A 13,171-nucleotide genomic window follows, 5' to 3' on the forward strand; every position below is an offset into this window, starting at 1 on the left:
TCTACACAGCAGTTCTGTCAATACCACTCCAGTGATACCCCCTGCCTGGTAAAGACAGCTTGCTAGTCATCTATACGTATGATGCACAGAGACCATAACAAAGAAAGACAAGTTTCTTATGTGTAACTGGTTTGTGTGTGTGTGGCCATCAGGGCATCCACACGTCTCATGCTTCTCCCCTCTGGAGGGTCACCAGAAGCTAATTTCTTTCCTCCTGCTTCCCTATTGCAGTGGACTTCTGAAACTGAGGCTCATTCTGGTGGAAGCCCCACCCACTCGCCTATCAGGTTAAATACATGGGGCTCCCACCACTATGCCTTTGCTTTCTGTTTAGCTCTAGAAGATTTCAAGACTGCCTTGAACAAACTCATATGTAAGTGCACAAATGGCCAATTGAAGAACCACCATTGCAGGTAAACAGCCTTCAGATATATGCGGCTCATCTTCTATGAACTCCTGCTTCTTCTGCCTTCTCTTTGGACCTTTATGTTGTTGGGCAAGATTCTCACAAACACTTTAGCTCTTAGGATTGCTTATAGCACAGAGGCCCTGCATTGATCTTGAAATGCCTCTTGCTCTACATTCTGTGTTCCTCGATTGGCAACCACATGCAGTCCCTCTGAGCAACTACAGAAAAGTGACTGGCTCCTGTGTCATTACTTGAACTATGGATTAATAAATTCAATGAGATATGGGGTGACTTTATAAATGCCATATTGAATAAAGGAAAAGGGCAAAGACCAGGTCAAGAGTACAGTATATGTATTTTTGGAAAGGATAAGGGATCTTTTAAAAGACGAAGGAAACGTTGTAAAATATATCTCTGTACAGTATTGTATTAATGGATGGTCCTTGGAGTGAGGGGTGCACTAGTGTTTTATTTTTTGGGGAGGGTTGTATGTTAACAAATAAAATTTAATGAAAATTAATTATTAAAAATTATATGAACGATAGCAAAAAAGGATCTTTCTGCTTTCTGCTTTTTAGGTCTATAAATGCTAGAGGTACACAGAGATATGTAGATGTACATGGGCTACCTTGAATTCTTCACGTCTTCTAGTCAAGCATAGCAGCCTTGAGAAATATGTGCTTGACTGAGGGGCATCAGCTGAAATATATGCAAGGTAGGGCAGAACTCAAAAGCTTATTTTTTAAAAGATAATTGGCTGGAATCTGATGTGTGTATTTCTTCCATTGTAATTAATACCAGCAGTGTAACTTCCAATAGCAAACTGTCACAAATTGTGAGATCAGAAGTAGGCATTTCCTATGACACATTGAGGCATGTAACTCGTGCTACGAAATACCTGTGCTGACTTTAGTTGCAGTGATCATAGCTTAAAGTTCCTCTGCTGGCGTTATAAGGGCGGGTGTAACTCATTGGATTCTGGAGATTAATTCTAATTATTCATTAACATGCCTGAAAAGTGACCTATTGTCATTACTTATTATAGTGCCAACCCCCCCACCACAAAAACCTGTTGTATTCCTTGTGTTGTAGTCTGCACTTTGTTACTCTGCCAATAACACTAAAAGGACATATGTTTGAGAAGAGAATGTCAAACAACTTTAAAATGTTATCAAAATACAATTTTAAAATAATGTTTGAAACTGAGAAACAGTACTCATTATACCAGTAAAGCAACTTCATTCCTGCTTATTACATGGCTTTGAAAGATAGCTTTGTTACACCTTTTTTCCATAAAAAGTAACTAGTTATAGGCAATTATGTTACTTGTAACTCCTTACTTCCAAGTTCTGGGCTGGAGGCAGAATAACAGAAAGGTGGCATAGTTGAGGCTGCTGTAGTTGAAGGTAGAGAAAAATCAAAGCTTTGAATGTAGGACTGTTTGGGGCAAATTCCACCTGTTCTGATTGCTGTCGACCTGCCCACATCCAGACTGGCACGGCAGTGCCCTGTGTCAAGGACTGAGGCTGCCCAGTTATTCTGTTATCTTCTGTTATTATGCTGAGCACGTCCCCCCAAAGAGGGAGGAGGGAAGCAGCAGGTGAGGCGACTGTTTTAGGTACTGTTTGAAGCATGAATCTTTCATTTCCTGTCAATATCTCCAGCCAATATTGGAAGGAGAGCAGTGCCGATGGCACTGAGGTGCACTTGATGCCAGCTCTGATTACTAGGGTGGTGGAGGGGCTGCATCGATCTGTGGCTGTTGCTGAGATTCTGTATATTTCTCATGCACCTAACAGGGAAGGGATATGTCCCAAAGTACTGTCCTTCTAAGCTCTTGTACAGAAATCGGGATCAAGATCAAGGGGAAGATGTGAAATGATTCTGAGGGTATCTGATTGTGATAGGGCCTTCTTGAGCAGTACCAATTCCCCCCCCCCCCCGTTCTCCCAGTTGAGTCTCATTCCTACAGTGCTGTTGCTTTTGCTCCTCTAATCCACAAACCCCCGACGGATGCAGCTCCTTGACAGCAGCTGTTCTAAAACCCTACAGTGATGGCAATTAAGGGAGGGGGCTGGATGGAGTGAGGGTCTGATTTCGATTAACAGAACGTGATGCTGCCTGCTGACCACTCTGATTCATCCAAAGGCTCTAAAGATCTGGCAGACATCATGGGAAAGTTACAATGGCCGGTCCCCTTGAAGAGCTGCTGCTGTAATAAACATGGATTTAGCCCTGGTCATCTTCCTGCCCCATTCTGTGGTTGACCAGCTGGTCGTGTTCTAGAGCAGAACCTGTCTAAGCGTCCTTGCTCTGGTTGCTCTTGGCAACAGGATAGGCCTCGGTCCTAGGGAGTCAAATTAGACCCACATTCATGGGCCTCTGCAGCTTTGACCACTGCACTTGTGGGCAAGGATGATTGTGTTCTGGCTGGTAGCTGGCACTGGCCCTTCACTGGAAAGACACAAAATCCCACTTCCCTTGGCTGAATGCCATACTTTGTAGCCACACATGCACACTTGCCTGGAACTGGAATCTTATCTTTAGTCGATAAATATGCCTTCCCAGCTCATATCCTAAGCCATTTGGTGTACTATAAATAGTAATTGCTGTGATTGATTTTAGAAAGCGAGAGCAGTAATAGTAATAGTAAGAATAGTAATAAAAATTAGATAACGAGCGACATAAAGATAAAGAATAAGAAAAGAGATGCTGACTCTCTTTGATGGGGTCAAATTCTGTGCATGTGACAGCATACAAGGGGTTTTTTTGCTTTGATTTGTTTGGTTTGGTTCTGTTTTTGCAATTATGCAGACATTCCACTCCTGCCTGAAGACGCCTTCTCTGTAACTTGCATCTTTGCATATTGTCCCATCATTAATAGGTCATTTAGCTGAGGGCTCACAGTTGTTCACCAAATCCACTAAAGATAAGACAAGAAGCAATGGATTTAAAATTAAAAGGAAGGCAGATTTATGTCCTGCATTAGGGAGCAACTTCTTAGCATGGTAAGAGAGCAGTTCAAGAGTGAAACCTCCAGGGAGTTGTGGGGTCTCACAGAGATCTTAAAGAAACAGACGGACTGATGAGAGAGAACGTTTTTGGCGCTGGATATCCTCTTTAGGACAGGGATTCTGTTGCTGTAATATTTATTGTAGTAACAGACTGTGGAGGCTAGTACTGTGACTAGAGAGCGATTCTCTTCTAGTCAAAGTGTTGAAGGTCGTATGATGGAACCACCATTGCCCATGGTGTACATGCTTGCTATTTTATTGTCTCTGGTAAACAAAGAGGTACTGGTTTTGCGGTGCTTAAAAAACAGAAGGCAGCAGGATGGCAGAAACGGAGGTGGATAGGATGCAGGTCTACTGGGTCTTCATTGCTTCTTTCAACTATGCCGGGGACTGATCTATTCCGTCCCATTTCTTCTACAGTAGAGCTTGAGAAACTTTTTAGAACAGAGTTCCCAGAATCCCCCTTCCAAGCATTTCCAAGAGGAGAGGGGGATTTTTTTTTAGTTCAGAAGAGTAACTTTCCCAAGTTCTGTCCTAGGGGTCTGTCTCTATTCATAATTTCCGACAATCTCCCATTCCCCTCGCACACCCCGGTGCTTTGCCATTCGCAGCATGTCCCAGTTATCCTTTAATTGTCTGCACACAGCTGTTATCTTCAGTGGCAGGGACTGGATCGGAAATCAGGCCGTGGCTGTGCTTTCCTCCCTCGCCCCCCCCCCCGCTTTCCATTCTTCTGGCGGTTTGAAAGCAGCTATAAATACTAGCTCTCACCTCTGATGCTAGGAACTGGGCGGGAGCACTGAAGACCTGGCATTGATCTTGGTGTGCTGGGCACACAAGCGCCTGGTCCTTTGTTTATGCTGGTGAGAAAGGGATGATCACAGAGCTACAGCTTGAACGTGCCAAGTGTGAAGGGAGTCGCTCCAACTCCATTGTGGGAGCCAGCGATGCTTCTGGCCCTTGAGAGAAGGAAGGGTTTTTCAATGTATGGCTTTGCCTGGCAGACATTCCTGCACAATTCTTCCCAGGCAGGGGGCCCTAAATATGTAGGTCCTTTTAGAATGCAAGTGTATGCTGGGAAGACCCTGGGAAGCCCTATGTATTGTGCAGCCAGTCAATCATATTACCAAGGATTGGGAGAGATGATGGGTGGTGGTAGTGACAGAAGCATGTAATCATCATGAACAGCCACTCTTGGATCATATGCAGGTGGGACCATGTTGGCATATAGCAGACATAGGCAGACAGTAGATCTTGATCTACTGGTTGATTCCTGAATGATTTACATCAGGCTGGCAAAAATAAGTAATTCTTGCTTGTTTAAGCGGCAGTAGGAGCAGCAACAAAAGCTTCCCCTGATTTCAAGCCTGAAGCCATCCTTGAAGTAACTGAGATATCACTTTGAAGGTGTCATATGAGGACCATCCCATTCCAGTTCTGCAGGACTTGTGGGGTGTCGGGGGGGGGACTGTCTGTGTCTGCCGGAACCATGATTTGTGCCAGGCTCCAGTTGGCGGAACTCAGGTCCTAAAAAAAAAAAAATAAAGTGGTTCCTACAAACCTGAATTCTGCCCATGTGTAACATATACTACGCTTGCTGATATATCAGCTTAAATTGTTACTGTGGGGGCTTCATACAGTTGTTGGTATGGTGTGGGACGTCATTACATGGAAGGTTTCCAAGCCACTGATGTTCTGTAATGGAGGTGATCCACAGCAGTGGTCCCCAACCTTGGGCCTCCAGATGTTCTTGGACCTCAGCTCCCAGAAATCCGGACCAGCAAAGGTGGTGGTGAAGACTTCTGGGAGTTGTAGTCCAAGAACATCTGGAGGCCCAAGGTTGGAGACCACTGATCCACAGGATAAACAAGATCCATGAGGAAGCATCTTTCTATGGAAACTTAGAGGGTGATTACATCATCAAATACCATGGGATTTACTGGTACTTGTAAAATGTGTGAATTTTTAAAAAACTCTCTGCATGATGTTCAAGGCTGATTCAAATTGGTCCAGCTTATTTGCTGCCAAACTGCTTTTCCCCCTCTGCCTCCAAAGGGCTACAACTTCTTCGTAAGGGGAGGATTCAGTCGGGCTTTCCCCTTGCAGCTGTTGTAGTGAAGATGGGAGTGGGGTTTATATAACCAACCTCTTCTCCCCTGAGCCACTTCTTCTTTTTCAAAAAAGTCTCCCACTTAGGCTATGAGGAGGGAGAGGACATGCAGAAACAAAGCATTGTGAGTAAGGTTTGCTGTGAAGCAGCTTTCCCATTTAAAGCTTTGAAAACCTTTTCAACAGGAAAAATAACGAAAAGGTACTTCGTAGTCTCAGAATACAGAACCTCAACAGTCTGAACAACAATTTTGCAAAATACATCATGAGTCACAACTCAGGATGATTCCATTCGGGATCACCTCCTTCCCACCACTCATCACCTTCTCTTACTTTCAAGTAACGCATGCAGTAATTACTGATCTCTGGGGGCATATAGTCTGGTTTACATCATCAAAGATCAGTAATTCCTGCATGTGGTATTTGTAAATAAGAGAAGGTAGTAACTGATGAGTGGTGGGAAGGAGGTGATCCCGAATGGAATCATTCTGAGTTGTGAATCATGATGTATTTTTCAAAATTACTGTTCAAGCTCTTAATGTTCTGTATTCTGAAGCTATGAAGTACCTTTTCCATTTTACTTTTCTATTTCTATAGAATTTATTTTTCCAGAAATGTGTGATGTTTGAATGGAGAAATTCCCCATAGAGGAGGATATTTGGCTGAGAGCCAGGGAAGTTCTACCTGGCTTGTCTGCAAGCTTGTCTGAGTCTTCCAGAACCCTATCAAGGAGATACTTGCAACTTTTCTCCTCCCCCCCCCACTTCCCAGCATCCTGGCATCCGGCCAGCACATCCACCAACCCCTCCTATGGCTTTATCTTGGCTACACAAATAAAAATCCTACTAGCATCCTACTGGGGGATTTCTGAGACAGTTCAGTTAGGGTTTCAGCTGCTTCACCCCAACCCTCTGGCAAAGTCTCACTGTGCTGTGTGGGCATCCCCATGGAGGCAACATTTTCCTTGGCTCCTAGCTAAACCTTCTCTCACTCTGGGGTATGGGACTCCTCTGGGCTGCAAGGCACTAAAGGGTCAGCAAAGGGTGGGGCCAGGAATGAAGGAAGGAATAGGGGCAGGGCTGTGGCTGGAATGCAACCTCATTGCAACCTGCATGAGTGGTGAAGTCCCTAATCCGTCCCCAACCCTTGTGTGGGCACTTGCAACTTCAGGCAAGCTGTGAATCAAATTGTCAGTGTAGCCGCACCCTCAGTCGCTGCTACTTTGATTCACAAAACAGTTTGGGAGAAAAGATACAGTGAGGAGCAATTATATGTATTTCTTCAATAAGGAGATGTCTGTGCAACATACATGGATGAACTATGGCCCTGAGATACGTGTATGTGTTCATATGTGGTTCAACTCACACCACATGGCATGCATCAGATTGCTGTCTGCAAAACAGGAACACCGATGCCTTAAATCTTAGTGTGCTATTAATGATGGACATGAGAATTCAATCTGAAGTTTCCACTAACCTAGCAATGCTGTAGAAACATTTATAATAATAATAATAATAATAATAATAATAATAATAATAATAATAATAATAATAATAATAATAATAATAATAATAATAATAATAATAATAATAATAATAATAATAATAATAATAATAATAATAAATCAGGAGAAAGACTTACTTGCCTTGTGGTCTTCAGTGTATTATTTTTCAGAATTCTTACCATTTGCATTGTGATTTCAAGTGTTCAAAGTAATTTACATGCATTGCAATTGTAATCCTTACCCCATCACTGGAAGGTAAATCAGAATTATTATTCACTTTATTATAGATGGGAATGTGTCTGAGAGTAAGTGCGGCGAGGCTTGCCTTAAGCAATCCAGTGATTTTGTGGCAGCACAAGATTTTAATCAGGGACTACCTGATTTGTAGTGCCATTTCTTCCCTGCTAGGATCCACCAGTTCATATGGCATACCAAGTTGTTTATAGTACCTTTTATACATCCTTACCTGTGTTCTCATAACCACTGTGGTGTAGTGGATAGAGTGATGGACTAGGACTCAGGAGCCCTGGGTTCAAATTTGCACACAGACATGGAATCTCACTGGAATGTGGGACTTGTAAAAAACACTCCTCTTATCTTGAGAGTCTCCTAATAGGGTCGCTATAAGTCAGTTCCAACTTGGTGGCACATAACAACAAACTGGGTTTTAGGATGATTGTGGATTCCTAGCTGCTCTTTTGTTTTTTAACTTTGGAGGGCTGAATACAAACCCACAGTTCTCATGACTGGGTTGGGACACAGCTAGTTGTCTCTTGCTGGTGTGTGGAGACCCAGTAGAGGAAAGGGTACAGAGAGGTGCTATGGGTACTCCTGGGGTGGTGACTCCTTAACCAATCCCAATCCTGGCTTCCTCCCACTAGACACAACACTCCTCATCCCTATATTTTCAGAATCTACTTGTGGATCGTGCAAGTACATTGACTTTTGTGCATCCTCCAGAAAATTCTGCCACAATAAAGGACAAGCACAATACTGTGAGGTGTTCCCAGCATGCCGAGAGGCAACTAAATTATTAATAGCTGGGTGCAGGATGGGGGAAGAAGGTGTTTGGGAAATGGCTTTGTGATTAGCACAAAGAGGCGGTGGAGGCTTTGCGCCGTCTCTGCTTTAGGAAGGACGAGGCCGGATGCGCTTGCAGCTGCCGGTCTCCCAGGCCCTAACAAAGCGGCTGGAAATAGCCCAGAATCTCCTTTGAAATCCCAACAGAAAAATAAAGGGGAGAAAAGTGGGGTGGGGAGTGGGCCTGCAGAAGATGGTAGCAGAAGAACGGCCCCTGCCTTCCCCGGCATTAAATGGCTGCCAGGAGAAAACCACAACACTGTTTTCTGTGGCAGAAATGCCCTGTGCTAAGGGCTTTGAAGAAGACATGGAATAGCCTTCATAGTCAACAAAAGAATGGGAAAAGCTGTATTGGGATACAAGCTCAAAAACGATAGAATGATTTCAATACGAATCCAAGGCAGACCTTTCAACATCACAATAATCCATGTTTATGCACCAACCACCATTGCTAAGGAGACTGAAATGGACCAATTCTATGAAGATTTACAACACCTTCTAGAACTGACACCAAAGAAAGATATTCTTGTCATTATAGTGCACTGGAATGTTAAAGTAGTGAGTCAAGAGATAAAAGGAACAACAGGTAAGTTTGGCCTTGGAGTTCAGAATGAAGCAGGGCAAAGGCTAATACAGTGGTGCCTCGCTTAACGAGCGCACCGTTTAACGAAGAATCCGTATAGCGATCCCTTTTTGGGGATCGCTATACGGATCAGCCCCAATCGCCGCACTCGCTTTGCGACGATTGGGGCGTCCGGCGGCCATTTTGGAGCCGCCAATCAGCTGATCGGCGGCTCCAAAATGGCCGCCGGATGACCCGAAATGGCCCCTATCAGTGTTTTCGCACCCTCCCCTTGCTTACGGAGGTCGCGAAAACGCTGCGGGGGGGGGCATTTCGGGCCATCCACGGCCATTAAAATGGACAGAGTGCCTGAACAACTATGGACGGAGGCTCATAACATTGTATAGAAGGCAGCAACAAAAACCATCCCAAAGGAAAGGAAATGCATGAAAGCAAAGTGGCTGTCCAATGAGGCCTTACAAATAGCAGAGAAGGGAAACAAAATGCAAGGGAGATAGGAAAGTTACGGAAAACTGAATACAGACTTCCAAAGAATAGCAAGGAGAGACAAGAGGGCCTTCTTAAATGAACAGTGCAAAGAAATAGTGGAAAATAATAGAAAGGGAAAACCCAGAAATCTATTCAAGAAAATGGGAGATATTAAAGGAACATTTTGTGCAAAGATGGACATGATAAAGGACAAAAATGGGAGGGACCTAACAGAATCAGATGACATCAAGAAGAGGTGGTGAGAATACATAGAGGAATTATAGCAGAAAGATCTGGATGTCCTGGATAACCCAGATAGTGTGTTTGCTGATTTTGAGCCAGACATCCTAGAGAGTGAAGTCAACTGGGCTTTAGAAAGCATGGCTAGCAACAAGGCCAGTGGAGGTGATGGCATTCCAGTCAAACTATTTAAAATCCTAAAATATGATGCTGTTAAGGTGCTGCACTCAATATGCCAGCAAGTTTGGAAAACTTAGCAGTGGTCATAGGATTGGAAAAGATCAGTTTACATCTCAATCCCAAAGAAGGGTGGTGCCAAAGAATGCTCCAACTACCATACAATTGCACTCATTTCACACGCTAGCAAGGTTATGCTCAAAATCCTCCAAGGTAGGCTTCAGCATTACGTGGACCGAGAACTCCCAGAAGTACACGCTGGATTCCGAAGGGGAAGAGGAATTAGAGACCAAATTGCTAACATGCGCTGGATTATGGAGAAAGCCAGAGAGTTCCAGAAAAAACATCTACTTCATTGACTACGCAAAAGCCTTTCACTGTGTGGACCACAGCAAACTATGGCAAGTTCTTAAAGAAATGGGGGTGCCTGACCACCTTATCTATCTCCTGGGAAATCTATATGTAGTACAGGAATCAACAGTTAGAACTGGATATGGAACAACTGATTGGTTCAAAATGGCAAGGAAATACGACAAGGCTGTATATTGTCCCCCAGCTTATTTAACTTATATGCAGAATACATCATGCGGAAGGCTGGACTGGATGAATCCGAAGACGGAATTAAGACTGCCGGAAGAAATATCAACAGCCTCAGATATGCAGAGGATACCGCTCTGATAGCAGAAAATGAGAAGGAATTAAAGAACCTCTTAATGAGGGTGAAAGAGGAGAGTGCAAAAACCGGTCTGAAGCTCAACATCAAAAAAACTAAGATCATGGCCACTGGTCCCATCACCTCCTGGCAAATAGAAGGGAAGATATGAAGGCAGTGACAAATTTTACTTTCTTGGGCTGTATGATCACTGCAGATGGTGACAGCAGCCACGAAATTAAAAGACGCCTGCTTCTTGGGAGAAAAGTGATGACAAACCTCGACAGCACCTTAAAAAGCGGAGACATCATCTTGCCAACAAAGGCCCACATAGTCCAATCTATGGTTTTTCCAGTAGCGAGGTATGGAAGTGAGAGCTGGACCATAAAGAAGGCTGACCGCCGAAGAATTGATGCTTTTGAATTGTGGTGCTGGAGGAGGCTCTTGAGAGTCCTCTGGACTGCAAGGAGATCAAACCTATCTATTCACACCCCTCAGGAATTTGCAGCATCTTCTCCAGGCCATTGCCCGCCAGGGATTCTCTTCAGTCCCTCACACACACACTCTCCTAATTGATTTCAGACCTATGTGGCTTTTCACAATTTTTGTGCAGGAAAGAAACAGCTACATTTTCCTACTTGTGCTACTTCTACCAGAGGTATCACCTGCCCACCTCCTTTCAGATGTGGGATAAGTCCCCTCTTGTTATGGGAGAGGGAGATTAGGGTTTATCCTCCTTTCAATGGGAAACTTGTTCTTTCTGTCTCCTCATTATGGAAGACTTGGGTTTGCTGCCTTAACTCTGTGGTTCATTTGCTATCAGAATTAATCCATCCCCTCCCAGGACATCTCCAGGTCTCACCTGCCATTTATAGTCACATATTTACCCTTTGAAAACCCCAACACCCCCCCCCCGAGGAATAACTAGTATGAAGAAGACACACACCTAAACACTAAGTGGAGATTCCCCAAGAAGCAGCCTGTTTTTTGTTTTTTGTTTGTTAATGGTTTACATGCTTACTGTGTCAAATGGTCACCAGGGTTAGGTCTTTATCTGATGCAGCCCTCAATTAGCCTTCAGCCATTCCCGAAAAATAACCTTAACTGAAGATGTCCCCCAAATTCCTTCAAAAACATTGGGTTTCATAGCAAAAATTGCTTGGAATGTTTTGCTAAAATGTTCTCCCCTTTTTTGTGCCTCTTGAAAAGCCAGAGAAAAATAGGTCCTAATTGTAATAAATGTATTTGAACAAAAACTGCATTCTTCCTTCTGGCTGAGCCCTGCTCCCACCACCTTCTTACCACCTTTCCAGTCTAGCTGTCCTTGCAGCTCTTTCTATTTCAAGTCCACGCTGCTGATTCGGGGCCTTCCAAACAGAACTCGTCCTCCCTGTCATACGAAGGTCTGCGGTGGGACACAGTGACAGCCCAGTGCTGTGCTATGTGGCCCGGTTTGCAAGAGGGTCTGACAAGTTCATGGAAGAGAGCGAAAGGAATATCAACAGCAAGGAGCTGAGGTGGTCAGAATAACTGCTGCCTCATGCTTAGCTTGTTCCTAAGCTTTAAATTGCTGGAGGCTAGACGTGATAAGGAGTGAGACAAATACTCCACAAGTGCTTTGGGCTCTTCCTGATATACAAAGTCTGGCTGCTGTCAGAGGTAGAATGAAGACAAAAGAGTGCTGGAGCACCCTGGGGGTATATCCAGGCTAGCCAATACTACTTCTGGAAGCTATGCCTGAAATTACAAGCGATTCCTGGAACGCTCCCCCACTGCGTGAATAGTCCGAACGAACTCATGGTAAATGAGTTTTGCAATGGAGTGAGTGGTTGAGTGGGATGGGGTGGGGGTGGGGAGAGAGAAAGAGAAGGTGATTATAGTATTGGCTCAATAAACAGAACATTCCCAAGATATTTCGCTGCCTGAGGCAGAGCAATGGATGGCTTTTCACTACTTCCAAAGCCAAGGTGCACAATACCCTGGAGCAGTTTAAGTTCTTTTGGCACCCAGCACAGAAAAATCTCACAAATGCCTCTCTCACTTCCTGACTGCAAACGTACATGAATCAAATAATTAACTGTTTAAACAATCTACTTAATGGTAAGCTGACCCTGACCTTCAAACAAGTACTAACTTGTGGACTTGATTCATGAACTCTCACATTAAAATATATTTAATTCAATTTAAAATAGGTGGCAGAGGAAGAGTAGCTCAGTGGCTTATGTCTCTGGCTGTGGAACCAGAGGTTGGGAGTTCTGTCCCCCGCGGTGCCTCCTTGGCAGGGGCTGGACTTGATGATCCATAGGGTCCCCTTTTAGCTCTGCAGTTTTAAGATGAAGAGAAAACTAAATCTCTGTGTACTAAAAGAGTATACCTATGTTAATACCATTGCAGAACATTCAGTACCAAACAGCAGCACATTCATGACTTCCTTGGGAATTAACAAAATTAAAATATAGCAGTTAGTTTTTAAGGTGCTACAATGTTTTTGTCTCTTTTGTTTTAGTTTAGTTTTGTTTTTTATTAGATAAATACTTGTACCCTTTCCTCGCAATGACCCAGTGCCACACAATGTCCTGACCATTGGTCCTATCCCTCCTCCCGCATGACTGAATCTCTGCTGCCTTTTCAGTCATTCTTTATCTATCCACCTATTTGTTGAAGAAAGCTTGACTCATGGATTTCTTTGGGGGTTTTTTAAGGCAGGGAAAAAGGATAGCTTTTTGTCTTGTGCAAAATCTCAAAGCCCCCACCCCTTTTTTGTTAAAAGCTGTAAGAGTGTTTCTAGACAGCTCACTGTTGCCAGCTTCGTCAAGTATCGAATATTGGAACCCTGTATAGTGGTGCCTCCACTTATGAATGTAATCGTCCCAGAAAATGTTCGCAAGTCAAAATGTTCTTAAGTCGAATCAGCATTTCCCATTGAAATGCATTG

General features: G+C 43.8%; 1 long non-coding RNA gene across 1 annotated transcript in view; it reads left to right on the plus strand.

The window, feature by feature from the left end:
* The window catches only part of LOC140703039 (uncharacterized), a 73,389-nt gene that overhangs the window by 34,355 nt on the left and 25,863 nt on the right, over positions 1–13,171 (plus strand). Inside the window, exon 2 of the long non-coding RNA XR_012082328.2 lies at positions 988–1,124. This is a non-coding gene — a long non-coding RNA (uncharacterized LOC140703039). The remainder of the gene's footprint in view (positions 1–987; positions 1,125–13,171) is intronic.

This window comes from Pogona vitticeps, chromosome 1 (assembly GCF_051106095.1).
Source record: "Pogona vitticeps strain Pit_001003342236 chromosome 1, PviZW2.1, whole genome shotgun sequence".
Classification (NCBI taxonomy): Eukaryota; Metazoa; Chordata; class Lepidosauria; order Squamata; family Agamidae; genus Pogona; species Pogona vitticeps.